The 18,643-nt window shown below is 36.5% G+C and overlaps 1 protein-coding gene across 1 annotated transcript in view; it reads left to right on the top strand.

Annotated features, from left to right (window-relative positions):
• The window catches only part of LOC120092102 (uncharacterized), a 44,813-nt gene extending 42,011 nt beyond the window's left edge, over positions 1 to 2,802 (top strand). The window contains exons 4-5 of the transcript XR_016524566.1: positions 1,819 to 1,871; positions 2,558 to 2,802. The gene's annotated coding sequence lies outside the window, so the exon portion shown is untranslated. The remainder of the gene's footprint in view (positions 1 to 1,818; positions 1,872 to 2,557) is intronic.
• The last annotated feature ends 15,841 nt before the right edge of the window (positions 2,803 to 18,643 follow it).

The raw sequence follows: 18,643 nt of genomic DNA, 5'->3' as shown, positions 1-18,643 counted from the left end.
TCGTAATAACGGTTGGATCAAAAGGTTGTTTTACCCCCGAGATACCTCTTGTTCCTTAAGTCTCACTGATCCTCTAATGAACAATTGGTTTGTGATCCATCATCAAACCGAGTCCCTCTCGGGCCAATGAGAGGGTGGGGCCCCTTGTTCAAGACTCGAAGTTAGCACTTAAGGGAACAACCTCTCTACTATCCCTGAAAGCGGGTAGGAGCGAATTCCACCTTGCACCCTATGTCCCCAACTATCTACCCAGTCTTACCCCTGAAATGGGAGGCTTATTGAACCAGTGTTGTTAAGCCAACCCTCCTCATTTATGAAAATCTAAGGATAATCTCAAATAAATAGGAGTTCATAGTTAGCTTAGGATTAAGGTCAAGTACCTAGGTCATCATTTTGAAATAGTCAATCTTGAATAGTAAACAATATTATAAAGTAAGAGTGACTTGTTTTTTGGTTTGATTGCGCAAACTCATTGCACAGGACCCCCCACTCCTTATGTCACTACATGTATGAATCAGGATCGCATCGTCTGTAGCATTCCCTTGTAACAACTATAGAGTGGGCCGCATCCGATAGTGTTACCAGAATAAGGCACTCAACCTTACTCATATACTATAGATAATTTAGACTATTTACTCGAACCTGATCCACTCTTATGTCTCCAAATGAAATTTAAGTACTCATGTAATAGTCATGAATCTTTAAGTTTATTGTATTTATTTCTAAAACGAAATAAGCAATTCATATATTCAATGTAACTTTATTGAATCAAACTTCAATAACAACTTTATTGATTTACAGAAAGAGTTTATTGTTTACAAACCACGAGTTTTAGGACATAAAACCCAACAATACATTGGTGAAAGGCTTAAGCACCCACCTTAATCACCTAATTAGTGGGCTAAGTGGCATGATTAGAGGCCATAAGTGAGCTTAGTGCGCCAAGTGTCATCTTAGGGATGCTATTTGAACATGTCCCCCTTATTATAAAAGGAAGTTAGAAATGAGAAGCTCGTTTTAGGCATTATACTAGTGCTAAATAAGGTGAGTTATTGCCAACCTGAAGCTTGAGCAGTGAAGAAGTTAATCCAAGGTTGCCGGAGGGAAATTCTTATGGAATTGAGATGAAAGTTGAAGAATTCCTCAGGTGCTCGAGATTCTTAGGTTACTTGGACAGGTTGTAAAGAGTGAAGAATTCCATGCTCGTGGAGAGGAACCAATGACTAGAATTTTAGGGTAGGTTAGCTGAGATGTCTAGGAATTAGTTCTTAGAAGGAAAATTCATGAGGTAAAGTCTGAAATTTAAGTTATTCAAGTTGAAAATTTTGTAATTTTTAGTTGGATGTACAAGCAAGTAGCTGCCACCCAAGCATAAGTAAGTAACTGCCCAGTTGAGGTTACGTGTAGGCGAGCGTGTGCATAGGCAAGGGTATGTGATAGAGTAAATAGGTACTAGCTGAAGTGTGGATGCAAAATGTGTGAGAGGCTGCCTGCAACAGAAGAGGCATGCTAAGGGTTGAGCACCCATCATATAGGCGAGGTAGGCGCATCCTAACGCCATTGAGCACCTATGTGCAGATTGCTACCCACTTAACTAATCACAAGGTAAATTCTAGTTAAGGATAGTAATGCGCTGAGTACCTATGTGTTAGGGATGCGTCAAGTAAAAAGGAGTGAGATGATGCGTTGAATTAGATTTGAACTTAGTATATATTAGAGTTGAATAATGAAGTCACAAGAGGTAGTTCAAGGCATTAATAAAAGGCTCTTAAAGAGGTAGCTCAAGGCATTAACAAAAGGCTCTTATTATTTTTACAGGACAAACGCATATAGGGGAGGCCTACAACCCTTTGAAGAAGTAACTCATGATAGTGAGTAACTAGCTTTCAAAGTTTATTGAATGTTTTACTCATGAGTTTGTAATGCATATTTAGTTTTAACTTGATTTTCTTAATGCATGACTTAAGTATTGGCAATTGATGTTGAAAACATGAGTATAGTTTAACGACAGATTTTAAATATAACTTCCATGCATTCCAACTAAGTTTTATGCCATGTTTTAGCATGACACTAAGCTTTTCAAGGATTTTCTAAAGCATGTTAAGTATGTTGTCTTATAATGAAGATTCGTATAAAGTTAAAATGTTTTATGCTTTGAAAAACCTACTCCTAGACATTGGTACCGAAGGTATGGTAAGGTACCTAATTACATGGAGATCCTTGCTACTGAAGGTATGGTTAGGTAGGCAGGACTTAGTCAGTTCTATGTGCACGTAAGATCTATGTTATCAACGTTGATGAGATCGAGCAAAAGGGCTTGCCACATGCTTAGGCAGGGGAGTAGAGGCGCTTTGCAGGAAATGATGATGAGTTTCATTTTAGGGTTTTTATATGCCATGTTTTTACTTTTCCAGCTTTAATCTTAAACCCTGTAAATGGAATTGTAAATGTTTTATAAAAAACACGTCTATGTCATTCTTGTATGAAAGCATGCTTCTTAAAATTGTCATTCACTGGGCATTTTAAGCTCATTCTTTTAAATGTTTTCTCTCCTCAGGTAGCGGTCAATGACCTGAAGTTTAGAAGATCTGCCAGTCAGCTACTACTTGGGATCTTCCAAGCATTTTGAAGTTTAGATGGTCCACTTTGCTATGTTTAAACTCTAGTTTTGTTTGACATATCATGGGAAAAGGGTAGAACTTGTGTTAAACTGTTTTTGTATTAAACTTAAGTTTCCATAATCTATTCATATATGTTGGTTTGGTAACTATTTAACAGTATATATATATGTGTGTAGTGAAATGATGATGAGACTATGGTAGGTTGTTGAGATTGTAAACTGCTAATTAAGTTTGATAGGTGCTAAAGAGATGGGTTCACAGGAATAGGTTGAATTGTCATTGTCATAAGAGTGTGGACAATTGTTGTCTTCATATCTCTTCTCGAATTTAAAGGATAATCTAGAAGGGGGTATGATAAGTTGGTATCAGAGCATAAGAATTTGGGAATAAAGTCATGCGTTAGTTTAAAGGCATGTAAATGATGCTATAAACCTAATCATGTGAATATTATAGGAAACATGCCTCGAGAAAGTGACGAACTGATCAGCAAATGATCGATGAGGATCGTAATCCTACCCGAGATCTCGTGGTTTGAAGAGATCGAGATACAGTTAGAGAACCATTGGCATAGAAAGCCACATCTAAGGGAGAGTCTAGTATCCCTCAAGTTAGAGTTAATCCTCAAATGGAGGACAGAGTTTTTGACAGGATTGTTCAAAGGTTAGCAGCCAATGTGAGGTATGTACAGATAGATCCAGAGAAGAAATATGGTATTGAGAGGATGAAGGCACTAGATGCCATTGCATTTGAGGGTACGACTAACCCAACAGATGCAGAAGCATGGTTAATTCAGATGGAGAAACGTTTTTAGGTTACTAAATGTCTTGATGTCACACCTCGCCCTAGACTACTCTCTAAGCCTGAGGAAGGGCATGACTGCAGCAGTTATCAACCATTTCGTTGACATTTACTGCCTAATAACTCTTGCGGAAATAACTCTGATACCAATGTACAAATTGAATGATCAACTGATTAAGTAGGCCCATTTTATTTTACAACAATGTAACGTTTATACAACTCAAAGACTTAACAACAAAGTTTACAACAACAACCGTAAAACCCTCCGGAAGTGTAACTATGGCATGTGGCAGACCTTGACCTTAGCAGCACCCTAGAACAACTCACCTTTCGATACCTGAAAAGAAAAGAAAAACATTTTGGAAAGCATGAGCTATAAAGCCCAATGAGTGACCAGAAAACTGATTTTTATCAAAAGAACTACCCCACACTTGGGTACTTTTGCTCAAATACCTTCTCAACTATGTCCAGTATCGAGCTACTCAGATACCTTCTCAAATATCCTTTGGCATCGAGTTTCAAGTAAAACTAGTCATAAAACGACTTTCTTTAATAAAACTTAGAAAACATGTCTTTATCTGAAAGATCTTTCTTTAGCACAAGGTTTCTTAAAATATTTTAAATATTTTAGTCACTCACCTTGATCGTTTAGGAACCTTTCTCTCTAGAAGTTCCTTTTTCACCTCGGGCTCCCTTTTTACCCTAAAATCCAGATTCAACTTAAAGCTCAGATTAATCATAGTTCCAAATCTTATTTTAAGATACTTCCTTCTGAAAACATGTTCTAAAATGTCTCTAAAAGCTTACCATGAAAATATTAGCTCATAACTCTTCGTGGTTTGGCCGGAATCATCAAAACATTAAGACTAGCCTAGCTTACCCGACAGCTCGACCCTTCTGTCTTTTCCTCGTTCTCCAGCCAGATTCCTTTGAGTTTTTCTACTGGGAGCCCTGCCCTGAAAACTAGACTTTCAGAGCTTTCATGTGGCTTTGGAATCACTCCAAACACATGAGTAAATTGGGAGAACTTCTCATCCCAATTTGATGCTGCTTTCCAGACTTTCACTGTCCAATGCGTCCTCTTTGAAATTCTATGACCAACGCATGGATTTTGGCTTCAACCCAAGGTTTGCTCAACTCTCCCACTCTTTTTACTATATTTTTGAATTGTGATCTAAAAATGAAGTCTCTTGGCTCTATTTATAGGCGTCCAAACCTTCCCCCGAGTTGACACCACCTACTTGGCTGCATGGCCAAGTATTTCTCCCACACACTACCAACACATCATTTTGATCAGCGCAATCTAAGTGTCTTCCTCCTGTGTAGCCAATGCATGAGCTTCTAAACTGATTCCACCACCTCAAATTCTTAAGGCTTAAGGCTTTCCTCCCAAGAAGACACATGGTTTGATGACGTTTCCCAGGTGATCTCATCCTTTGTATGCGCCAACTCTTGGATGTTCAATGCATAGTCCATACTCAACGCATAGCCTCTACTCAATGCATAGCAAGCCAATTCACTATCATGACAATTCAACTTAGCCATGGCAAGGAGCTAACCATCACCAACGCATAGGGTGACAGTCCATCCTCGACGTATGGCTCACTCGCACGGCTTGCTTGGCATGGGCGCATGGTGCTGGCCACCAACGCATAGGCACACTGCATGGGTTGGCCACTCGACGCATGAGCGTGCTTGGCCGCATGGGCTACGTACAGCGCCTTGACGCTTGGCCGGGTGCTTAGGCGCTTGGGCATGCTGCTTCGACACATGGGTGTGCGGCATGTGCTGGCCATCGCTCGCTCGCTCGCATGGGCGCATGGCATGAGCTGCGCGCTTTCCTGCATGGCAGGGCACCTCGATGTACGGCATGGCTGCTCGGTAGAGTGCTCACCGTATGGGCGTGGCCACTCGACAGTGTACTTGACGCTCGAGCATGGCCACTTGGCAGTGCGTTCAACGCACGGGCGTATCCGCTCGATGCATGCGATCGATCGGGGCTGCTCGACACATGGCCTGGGTGCTGGCCAAGGCTGCTCGACGCATGGCCTGGGCACTGGCCGAGGCTGCTCGACGCATGGGATGCCTTTCCAACGCATCATCTCCATTTTTCTTCCTTCAGCCACATGCCAACGTATCCATCATCCAATGCATCCAACGCATCCAACACATCCATCATCCAACAACTCTTCCAAATTTCCTCTTTTCTTCTAATTTCCATTCTTTTCTCTACCATTCCACACTAATTTTCACATCAACCTACTCATCACACTAATCTCAATAGGGAACATACTCAAGTAAAGAAATTGGGATTCGGGGTTCACACTTGAAGACCATAAGGTCAAGCTAGCTGTATTTCTGTTACAGAAAAGAGCATAATAGTGGTGGAGAGTGATAGACTCCAGAAGAAATAGGTCAGAGGTGATGACCTGGGATGAGTTCAAGAGAATTTTTGAAGAAAAGTACTATCTCGCTTCCTTTCGTGAATCAAAGAGGAACGAGTTCTTGAGACTTATTAAGGGAAATTTTGTAGTTGCTTATTATAAACAGAAGTATACTAAGTTATTCAGGTATGCTTCTACAATTATAGCTGAGGAGAAGGATAGATGTAAACGATTTGAGAGTGGACTGAAGAAGGAAGTCCAAAATCTTCTGACCGCTATAGCCAACTGGACAGATTTCTCTCACCTAGTTGAATCAGCAATGAGAGTTAAGGAAATACTGGCAGAGGATCGGCAAGATAGGGAAGTCTCCAGAGATGAGAAATGAAGATTCACTTCAGAAGTCTCAGGAAGAAGAGATTTTAAGCCCCGTTTCAGTGGGCAAGCGACTTCTCAAGGTAATACAGTAGGAAGCCAACAGAAGAGGAGTAGGCAGAGATATAGTTAGACAGTTGAAGGATCTAGATCGGGACGTATAGTAAAGTATGTCACCAGTTCAGTCAAGAAACCTCAGTGTACAAACTGTGGTAAGCACCATTCAGGACAATGTTACGAGCGATAGAATGTTTGCTACCAGTGCGGACAGCGCAAGCATTATTGGAGAAAGTGTCCCAAATTAGTTTCAAGGGCATAGATTGAGTAGAGAATAGTATCCAAGACCGTGAATCAGCCTAAAGAAGGTGCAGGAAAGGATGAGTGAACCAGTGGTGCAAAATAAAAGAATGTAACAGGACGACCATGTCAGCAACGTAAAGTCTATGTTATGACAAAAATAAGAGGCTAAAAATGCATCGGATGTTGTTACTGGTATGATATTTATTTATGATAGGCCTGGTCATGTATTATTTGATCCAGAGGTGACCCATTCATTTATTTCCAACATGTTTGCATTGAATATTGATAGGGTGTTAGAACTACACCGAAAGAGTTAGTTATTTCCACCCCTATTGGTGATGTACTAATAGTGAATGATTGTTAGAGAAATTGTGTGATTTAATAAAGGGACAGAGCATGGTGATTGATTTGATTCCCTTAGAATTGTTAGAGTTTGATGCTATTTTGGGGATGGAGTTCTTGTTTAAATACCATGCATTTGTGATTATCATAAGAAGGAAGTGACATTCAAATTACCAAGTAAAGTGAACGTAATTTTTGCAGAAGAAAGGAAAATGTTTCCTATTTGTATAATCTCAACGGTAAAGGCCAGGAAGCTGTTGAATAAGGGATGCACCACGTATTTGGCTCATGTAACAGTTTCACAGGGGAAGAAGTTAGGACCAGAAGATGTTCCTATGGTGCAAGAGTTTATTAATGTGTTCCTTGAGGAATTGTCAAGATTACCATCTGATAGAGAGGTGGAATTTACTATAGATCTAATCCCATAAACGCCGCCTATTTCTTAGGCACCCTACAGAATGGCACCAGGTGAGTTGAAGGTGTTGAAAACTCAGCTGTAGAAACTAGTTAACAAGGGCTATATCAGGCCTAGTGTATCATCTTAGGTAGCACTGATCTTGTTTGTAAAGAAGAACGATGGCACACTCATGTTATGCATTGACTACAGGAAGTTGAACAAGGTTTCTACTCAAGATCTTCAGTTTAGGGGTTTACACTTTCCCTGTCTACTTTCTCCCATATTACCTCTGCCACCACTACCAGAGAACTTGGGGTCAGTCTTAAGACTTGGTATTTTTCTAAAACCCAATCTAGCATCTTAGAATTCCAATCTGCCCTTTACATAGTCAAGAAGGAGGCCACCAAAAGTATTGAACAATATTTCAGGAAAGTCAAAATTTTGGTTGATCGACTTGCCGCTACCAGTGTAAAAATCGATGATGAAGAAACTCTCTTGCATATTCTTAATAGCCTACTGGTAGAGTTCAATGCATTTTATACCTCGATTCGAACATGTGACATAACTCTTTCGCTCGTCGAACTTGAAGTCCTCCTTGATGTCGAAGCAAAGACGATCGACGCTCTTCAATCAATTGTTAAACCGATCCCCACAGCGATGGTCGTCTTCCAGCAGTCTGGTCACGATGCTGGTCGAGGAACTTTGGGCAGATTTTCTAGTGGGTGAGGATTTCGTGGGAGAGGTAGAAATAATATGGGTTTCTCAAACTCAGATCCATTATCTCATTCTAATATATCCTTTGGGCCTAATGGGTCTTCAAATTTTAGGTCTTACGGTCTTCTTATCGTGGGCATCCTTCATCAAATGGATTTTTTCAGTCTCAACTCAGTTTATTAGGCCCTTTATCTAGGTTTAATAATAATTCTAACAGTGCAAGCTTTCAAAATGGACGAATTTTTTGTCAAATTTGCAATAAATCTACTCACAGTGCTCTAGACTGCTACAATCGGATGATTTTTTCTTTTCAAGGTTATCATCCTCCGGCTCAACTAGCTGTCATGATAGTAAATAATATGTCTCCTAAAAATTCTTCTTCTAATAATAATTTTTTGTTGTCTAATAGTGGTTGCAATGCCATATGATGAATGATCTAGCCAACCTGAACCTAGATAATGATTATAATAGTGAGGAAACCGTCATTGTTGGTAATGGTCAAAGTCTTAATATTACTCGCAATGGCAGTAGTATACTTTCAACCCCTTCTCATTCCTTTAATTTATCACAAATGTTTCGTGCTCCTGATTTGACCACAAATCTTTTGTCTGTTAACAAATTTTGTCGTGATAATAACTATGTTTTTATTTTTTTACTCTGATCAGTTCCTATTCAAGATAAAATCATCGATCGTCCACTCTATACAGGAAAATGCATCAATGGCATGTACCCTATTCCTATCGCTTTTTCTGGATCTCCTTCTCAAATACATTAAAGAAAAAATAATTTTTCAGCAAAGCAGAATTTTTTTTATGGCATCATCATCTAGGGCATCCTTCGTCAAAAGTACTGGGTCAATCAGTCTAACTCTACTTGTTTTTATACTAGTTGTTTACAAGCAAAATTTAAAAAATTATTTTTTCCTATGTCTCATTCTAATTCTCTTACCCCCCCTAAATTTAGTTTATAGTGATGTTTGGGAACCTTCTCCAGTAGTTTCTAATAAAGGCTATCAGTTATATGTTAGCTTTATTGATGATTATAGTAAATTCACTTGGTTCTTTCTTTTAACTAATAAATCTGATGTGGGTATCATTTTGCATAATTTTTTTCTTTTTGTTGGAAATTTACTATCTGTGTCACAAATATTTCGTTCTAATGGTGGGGGTGAATTTTGTAACTCTTCTGCCAGAAAATTATTTATTACGAAGGATATTATGCATCAAAAATTGTGTCCATATACTCATTATGTATGCACATTACATTCACCAAGTCCAAGTCATTAGTGGGCTTTGGTGAATTTGGTAGAGGATGGAGGATAACGAGTCGTGTAGACGATAAGCAAGTGGGAGATAATACAGTACTATCGTATAGCAGGAATGCTTATCGCATAGAGGAGCAACACGATCGTGTATGAAAAGCTGAACGATCATTTAGGAAAAACATATACGATCATTTAGAGAAATCGTGAGGTAAACGATTGTTTAGACAGAAGAGCTACTATCGTATAGGCTCTCGGGCGATCGTTTTCACGAATTCTTTTGGGCGGTCAAAATAATATTGAATTCTCTATGCAAAATGAAAACTTCTTTTCATTTTTAACCCATCGGTTACCATAACCGACGATGCCCACTACCCATGTCCGAACGTGGAAAAAAATTGGTTAATTATCATATAATTAATCAATTAATTAATTAATAAATATAATCATTTATATTTATATCCTATAGTTTGATATCACATATCTACTATAGTATTATATTTATATTATATTTTCTCCTCTACTTGATATAAATCATATTTATATCTAAATTCTTCCAAAATAATGTATCTCATACATTTAGTCAATTATATCATATATAACTAACCAGTCCAATTATATCATATATAATCGAACTTCCTCTTGTCAATTTGAACATTTCAAATTAACCCAAATACTGGTTCTCGACTTCATCCAAGCTACCCAGGGGACCTAATGGACCTGTGGCTCGAAGCTCCAACGATACGTGAATAGCTAACTAAACTCTTTAGCCATGAGACCCACCATCCTTTAACTGTCAGGAATTCCACTAAAGACCAACAGTTGAATTCTTCTTACCACAGATATATTTCTGTGTCCATCAGATATAACCAATCATGAGTACGATGACCCTTCACAGATGCTCGTAAATACAGTTGAGCCAATTTACCATTTTGCCCCTGTAGTTACATCTCACTCTTTAAGTACCACTGATTCCTCTAATGAACAATACAACATAGTCCAACTATGTGTGAACACCTCTTGGGCCAAGAGAAGGTGTGTGGTGCCACATCGTTCAAGCCTTGGAATCAGCCCTTAAGAGAGCCATCTATCTACTTACCCCTGCCTCGAGGAAGGAGTGAATTCCATCTTGTGTAGCTGAGTTCCCAGCTCCCAAATCAGACGAATCCTCTTATTCCTGAACTAAAGAGGAACCTTATTTCTGTAAAGCATTTATTCATAAAGATGGTGTTTTTATTTGCACGGCGATTCTGAAATCGAATTTATATGTGCTAAGGTCGTTAGCCATTAATTTCCTCCATAATACTGAAATCGACAGTCCCATATGCGTTTGTCGTTGGCAGTTTGATGTACGCGAGGCTTTGTACTTGTCCAGACATCTGCTACGCTGTGGGTATAGTCAGTAGACATCATTCTATTGAAGGATCTCACATCTAAGAGTTCCATGAGCGCGTTCGGATCGCTCTGATATCACCGTGACGAAAATACATACAATATACATTCAACACATACAGTTATGCAAACAAAGACTAATTAACAGCATGCTATGAACAACAAAATAACAAAGGGACAAAGTTCCATACCAGTTGAAGACAATCTTCACACTCCGAAACTCCAACGTAGCAGAAACCCTCCACGCGATCTACCAACGCCCAGCGAAAATGTCGAATACAGTAGCACGAACAACGCGAACTCACGACCGCAATAGGGACGACACCACCACTAAAGAGCCCCGGGTATTCTTAGAGTGAAAACTCAAAGGGTGAACTTTGGTGAATTTGGTAGAGGACGGAGGAAACACGAATCGTGTAGGCGATAAGCAAGTGGGAGAGAAAACGACACTATCGCATAGCAGAAATGCTTATCGTTTAGGAAGAGCTACACGATCGTGTAGGATTTGTTGAACGATCGTTTAGGAAAAGGTATACAATCGTTTAGCTAAATCGGCATACTATACGATCGTTTAGAGAAACTATCCGATCGTCTAGGCGACAGTGTGCGGTCATTTACGAAAGGTGGACGATCGTTTAGGCAGAGAAGCGACTATCGTATAGGCTCTCGAGCGATCGTTTTCTTTCACCAACGCACGCTTCACGAAATATTTTGGGCGAATGATGGACGATGCAAAAATGAAAAACAATTTTCATTTTAACCCATCGGTTACCATAACTGACATTGCCCACTAGCCAAACGTGAAATTTGGCATAATTATCTTATAATTAATCAATTAATTAATTAATAAATATAATCATATTATATTTATATCCTATAGTTTGATATCACATATCTACTATAGTATTTTCTCCTCTACTTGATATAAATCGTATTTATATCTAATTTCCTCCATAATAATGTATCTCATACATTCGCCAATTATATCATATATAATTAACCAGTCCAATTATATCATATATAATTGAACTTCATCTTGTCAATTTGAACATTTCAAATTAACCCAAATACTGGTTCTCGACTTTATCCAAGCTACCCAGGGGACCTAATGGACTTGTGGCTCAAAGCTTCAACCGTACGTGAATAGTTGACTAAACTCTTTAGTCACGAGATCCACCATCCGTTAACTGTCAGGCATTCCACTAAAGACCAACAGCTGAACTCTTCTTACCACAGATATATTTCTATGTCCATCGGATATAACCAATCATGAGTATGATGACCCTTCACAAATGCTCGTAAGTAGAGCTGGGCCAAATTACTGTTATGCCCCTGTAGTTACATCCCACTCCTTAAGTACTACTGATTCCTCTAATGAACAATACAACATAGTCCAACTATGTGTGAACACCTCTCGAGCCAAGAGAAGGTGTGTGGTGCCACATCGTTCAAGCCCTGGAATCAGCCCTTAAGGGAGCTATCTATCTACTTACCCCTGCCTCGGGGAAGGAGTAAATTCCATCTTGTGTAGCTGAGTTCCCAACTCCCAAATTAGACGAATCCCCAAAATGGTAGGTTTGAATTGGCAACCTGGCCACTCACACCCATACAAATCAAAGGACCACCCTCAATGGCAGGAATTCCCAACTCACTCAGGATTGAGGTCATGTTACCTATGGTCATCCTAGTGAAATGAAGTCTCTGTCATGAACGGTGTTATATAACGAGACATTAACACTTCGTGGTTAGATCTTATACAAACTCCTTGTATAGGATGCCCCCGCTCGCATGTCCCCAACACGAATGATCAGGATCAAACCATCTGTGACAAATCATAATACTTGTGACCATTCCACAAAGCGGGCCGCATCCGTAGCGTTACTAGGATAAGGTTTCCCTCTTTTATCCATATACTACAGACCATTTTGGTTATCAATCAAGACATGATCTACTTGTATGTCACTACATACATGCTTGAGTCACATACAGATAACCAGGGATTTTATGTTTATTGGTTTGTGGTAAAGCAAATAAAACAAGTAATTGAGTAAAAATACAAGATGTGAAGTAAATATCATATATTAACAACAAAAGCATTCGTACAAACTGTTTACAAACTACAGGACATAAGACTTTAGGGTATCAACACCAACAATCGAACAGATGAAATCGGAGTATCAGAACTTGGCTCTGATACCAATTGAAGGATCTCATACCGAGAGTTCCATGAGCGTGTTCAAATCGCTCTGATTTCACAGTGACCGAAATATAAAAGATATATATTCAACACATAGATTTATGCACATTAATCTAATTATCAATATGTTCAGAACAAAAAGAATAATAGGGAAGGGTTCCATACCAGTTGAAGACTCTCTTCAAACTTTTGATCCCTAACGCAGCGGATCCTTCCAACAGATCTACCAACACCCGACGGAAACATCGACTGCAATAGCACGATCAAAACGAACACGAACACTGCAACAGTGACAACACCACCACTAATGAACCCCGGGTATTCTCGGAGTGAAAACCCAAAGAGTGGGCTTTGGTGAATTTGGTAGAGGACGGAGGATAACGAGTCGAGTAGACGATAAGCAAGTGGGAGATAATACAGTGCTATCGTATAGCAGGAATGCTTATCGCATAAAGGAGCTACACGATCGTGTATGAAAAGCTGAACGATCGTTTAGGAAAAACGTATACAATCATTTAGAGAAATCATGAGGTAGACGATCGTTTAGACGGAAGAGCTATTATCGTATAGGCTCTCGGGCGATCGTATTCACAAATTCTTTTGGGCGGTCAAAATAATATTGAATTCTCTATGCAAAACTTCTTTTCATTTTTAACCCATAGGTTACCATAATCGATGATGCCCACTACCCACGTCCGAATGTGGAAAAAAAATTGGTTAATTATCATATAATTAATCAATTAGTTAATTAATAAATATAATCATATTATATTTATATCCTTTAGTTTGATATCACATATCTACTATAGTATTTTCTCCTCTACTTGATATAAATCATATTGATATCTAATTTCCTCCAAAATAATGTATCAATTATCTCATACATTTAGTCAATTATATCATATATAATTAACCAGTCCAATTATATCATATATAATTGAACTTCCTCTTGTCAATTTGAACATTTCAAATTAACCCAAATACTGGTTCTCGACTTTATCCAAGCTACTCAGGGGACCTAATGGACTTGTGGCTCGAAGCTCCAACAGTACGTGAATAACTGACTAAACTCTTTAGCCACGAGATCCACCATCTGTTAACTGTCAGTGAATCCACTAAAGACCAACAGCTGAACTCTTCTTACCACAGATATATTTCTGTGTCCACCAGATATAACCAATAATGAGTATGATGGCCCTTCACAAATGCTCATAAGTACAACTGGGCCAATTTACCGTTTTACCCCTATAGTTACATCTCACTCCTTGAGTACCACTGATTCCTTTAATGAACAATACAACATAGTCCAGCTCCCAAATTAGACGAATCTTCTAAATGGTAGGTTTGAATCGGCGACCTGGCCACTCACACCTATACAAATCAAAGAACCACCCTCAATGGTAGGAGTTCCCAACTCACTCAGGATTGAGGCCATGTTACTATAGTCATCCTAGTGAAGTGAAGTCTCTGTCATGAACGGTGTTATATAACGAGACATTAACACTTTGTGGTCAAGTCTTATACAAACTTTTTGTATAGGACGCCCCCGCTCGCATATTCCCAACACAAATGATTAGGATCAGATCATCTGTGACAAGTCACAACACTTGTGACCATTCCACAAAGTGGGCCGCATCCGTAGCGTTACCAGAATAAGGTTTCCCTCTTTTATGCATTTACTACAGACCATATTAGTTATCACTCAAGACATGATCCACTTGTATGTCACCACATACATGTTTGAGTCACATACAGATAACTAGGGATTTTATGTTTATTGGTTTGCGGTAAAGCAAATAAAATAATTAATCGAGCAAAATACAAGATGTGAAGTAAATATCATATATTAATAACACAACTGTTCGTACATACTGTTTAAAAACTACAGGACACGAGACTTTAGGGCATCAACCCCAACAGCTTACACGTTTCAACCTGTCGATTTTATTGATAAATATTGTCCTGATCATGTTTGCCTTCTTCACTGGAGTCTTTATGGGCTCAAACAGGCACCTCGAGCATGGTATGATCATTTTGCTTCCTATTTACTCACCTTGGGGTTCACCATGTCTGCTTCTAATAGTTCACTATTTGTTCAGTTTGTTGGTTGTTCTTTGACATAACTTCTGCTATATGTTGATGACATTGTAGTTATTGGTCCTGATTCGAATTATGTTCATCGATTAAAGCTCACACTTGCAACAAAATTTCAGATTTCAGATCTTGGCAAGCTTAGTTATTTTCTGAGTTTTGAAGTTCAGACTATTACTGGTGGTATTTTTGTTAATGAATTTAAATATCTTGTTGACCTACTCTACTTCTCTGGTATGTCTGCAGCCAAACCTTGTCTTACGCCTATGTCCACCACCGTTGATCTTCATGCTTCTACTCCGTCTTTTTCTGATGTTATTCTCTACTAAAAACTTGTTGGATCATTACAGTGTCTCACTTTCACTCCTCTGGACATTGTCTTTGTTGTTAACCCTGTTAGTCAGTTTATGCAATGGCCCACTATTGTTCATTACTCTGTTGTCAAATTCATCTTTTGGTATCTTTGTGGTACGTCAGACCTTGGTATTCTATTCAAGCCTGGAAAGCTTTCTCTGCAGGCGTTCTATGATGTTGGTTGGGCTAGTGATTCCTCTGATCATCGCTTCACCTTAGGATATGTTGTTTTCCTTGGCTCTTCTCCTGTTTCTTAGTATTCTAAAAAGCATCCCACAGTTTCTCACTCATCTACTGAAGTTGAGTATCATTCTCTAGAAAATTTGAATTAGCTGAGGTTTTATCTGGTAACCATTTCATTTTTTGTATTTTGTTTTGAAAATTAAGTCTATAAATACTCATCTCACCTCTAAATTTTATGCCTTGTTATCTACTTCTTACAAATATTTTAAAAAACCAAGCCAAACTTGGAAAACTAAAAAAAAAAAAATTTTAAAAAAACTTGTTTTCTTTTTTGGAATTTGGCTAAGAATTCAATTCTTAACTTAAGAAAGATGCAAATCATTATAAGAAATGGAGAGACTATGAGCTTAATTTTTAAAAACAAAAGAAAAAACGGAATAGTCACCAAAGGAGACCTAAATAAAGTAGATTTTAAAAATTTGTTTTTTATTTTGGAAATTGGTTATCAATTCAAATATTTACATAAGAATTTTGAAAACTATGAGTTAGAAGTGATGAGCAAGCAAGCCTATCTTCAATCACGTACGTCTAAACAAAAAATTAAATAGTTATCAAAAGGAGGTCTTGGTGATACCTTGGTGCAGAATAACCAATATATCTATAGTAACACCTCCCTTGGTACGACTTGAACTCTTTGTGACTAGACCATATTGCATTTGTTTTGATTTTGGTTCGCCCTATGAGATTATAATTTAATAGCAGTATGCAATTAATAAGACAATTGGGGTTGAAATAAAATCAATCATGCCTAAAGGTAAGAGAAGTCTTGAACAAAAATTACATAGCTCGTATTTGAATACGTTCAACAAAAATTTAGTATTTATGTTCCATAACCAATTTCGAGTCGATCAGCACATGATTGAGAGTTAGTATAAGAGTTCATAGGAACCAAAGATTATCGAGAAACCTAACTTAAAGGAGAATATTATTTGATTGAAAAATTTTTACAATCTAAAAGAAAAATGAAGGGAAAAAAACATCCATATTCTTTTCATTAAATTGACCGAAGCAAATTTAAGTACAATCACCTATAAATTTACAAGGAATGAAATTGGAGGATAAAATAAGACACTATTATTGAGAACAACATATAGACATTTTTTTTCATGAATTGACATAACATGGTTCAAAAGAATGAGCTTTATTATCAATACATGAAACTACATTTTCATTAAAGGTAGTAGTTTAAAATAGATACATAGCCAAGGTGAAGACCAAAGTGACGAAGATACATGCAATTTGTAAATTTAATGAAAATCAAGTCATTGTGACAAAACTTTAAATTTTATTCCTAAGATCATTGAAGTCATAATACATGTCATAAGTTGAGTTGGAAAGGTCCTATATTTTAATTAAATAAAATAAAAACTCTACTCATAAAAAAAAAAATGTACCCACTATGTATCTTACCAATTCATTGAATTATTTGGAGAAAAAAAAGTTGTCTTAGATATTTTTAGAAAAAAGTGGTTTGAATAAAAAATCTATTTGGTATTGGACTATCTTTAAAAGTGATTAGGTTAATACTAGTCATGTATTCTCCTTTTGTTACTTAAATATTAAGATTTCATTTGGTAACTATTTTAAGAAGTTTTTGTTTTTAAAATTTGACTAAAAATTTAACCATTATATTTAAGAAATATTGCAAATCAATATAAAAACTGTGAAAGAAATTGACTTAATTTTCAAAAATCAAAAACAAAAAACGAAATGGTTATCAAATGGGTTTTTTTTTTTTTTTTGTCAATCAATTAAAAGTCATTTGAATAATTTATGTTTCATGCGTTTCTTCATAAAGAGCTTTGTACTCAATCAAACTTTTTAAAAATGCTTTTTATTTATTAGTATTTTTTATTATCTTTTGATTATCTAAAATCATTTAAAAGAAGATCTATTGGCACTCTTTAAATTAGCAATTTTTTTATGTGCTTTACAGAAGAAAGTATTTTTGTTTCAAAATGTCTTTTTCTTTTTTATTTTCAAAAGCTGGTCCAAAGGTACTATTAATATCATAGAAAATTGACCATTAGGGATATTATTATTTATATTGACACTTTTGTAAAAGAAGGGGGAAATAACTTTTTGTTTTCTAGACTTTGGATTTACTTTTTATCTTTGGTCTTTAGGCTTCAAGATGTCACATATTTAAATTAAATTTTGAGTTTAATTTCAATTTATTGCGTAGAATTTAAAAAGTTAAAATTTTACCATCAAGATTTAAGTTTTGTTTCAATTTAACCCCTCAGATTCACGATTTATTCTTTTAACCTTAATTTTTTTAACTAATTATTTAATTTTCATCTTTAATGTTAATGTCTACTAATTAATTTAAAAAGTATAATTAATTAAGTTTCACTATTTTTTATCGTTCTTAAAATTTTAATTTAAAATTTTATTTTATAATTATTTTTAATTCATTAATAAAGATTAACATCATTCAAGAACCAAATTGAAACAAAATACAAATTTCAAAGGTAAAGTTGTAACATTTTATAATTTAAGGACTAAATTTATTCCAAACTTAAAATAAAGAACTAAATGTGTAATTTTAAAATCTAGGGATCAAATGGAAACTAGACTTAAAAATTAAAAAAAAAAAAAAAAAAAAAAAAAAAAAAAAAAAGAGAGAGAGAGAGAGAGAGAAATTAGACCTAAAATTTAGATGGAAAAAAGAAAAATATTCTTAAAACTCACTTATCATCATTCTTCTAATGTGTAATGATTAAAAAAAAATCAAAATAAATAAAACTGAAAACAATAAATAAAAAAAATGAGATTGAAAATTTCATGGAAAGGGAAAAGGCATTAAAGAAAGGCCCCTTTTGGGGAGGGGAACCAGCAAAGTTTGCTCCCTTCAATAACTACATTAATCATTACAGTGTATGGTTAGAACTTTGAATCATTAAAAATCCATATAACACATCTACACACATAGAAATTAAACTAAATTATTGTATCAACTTTATTATTTTATCTTAGAATAATGCATAAACTTTATTTTACTCACATGTATGGGTCAGTAGTGTTACCGGCTTGAATTAAAATATATATATGGGAGGTTTCAATTATAGTAAAATTAGTCAACTTATTTACAAATACTGAAAATGACATTTTGTTATATTTAAAAATATTTATAACAAACTTTTCATTTAAATCAATTACCCTATAGTTTAGGAA

Source organism: Benincasa hispida, chromosome 11, assembly GCF_027475165.1.
Source record: "Benincasa hispida cultivar pf3 chromosome 11, pf3_genome.v1.1, whole genome shotgun sequence".
Lineage (NCBI taxonomy): Eukaryota > Viridiplantae > Streptophyta > Magnoliopsida > Cucurbitales > Cucurbitaceae > Benincasa > Benincasa hispida.
This window is presented reverse-complemented; position numbering and strand designations above follow the sequence as displayed.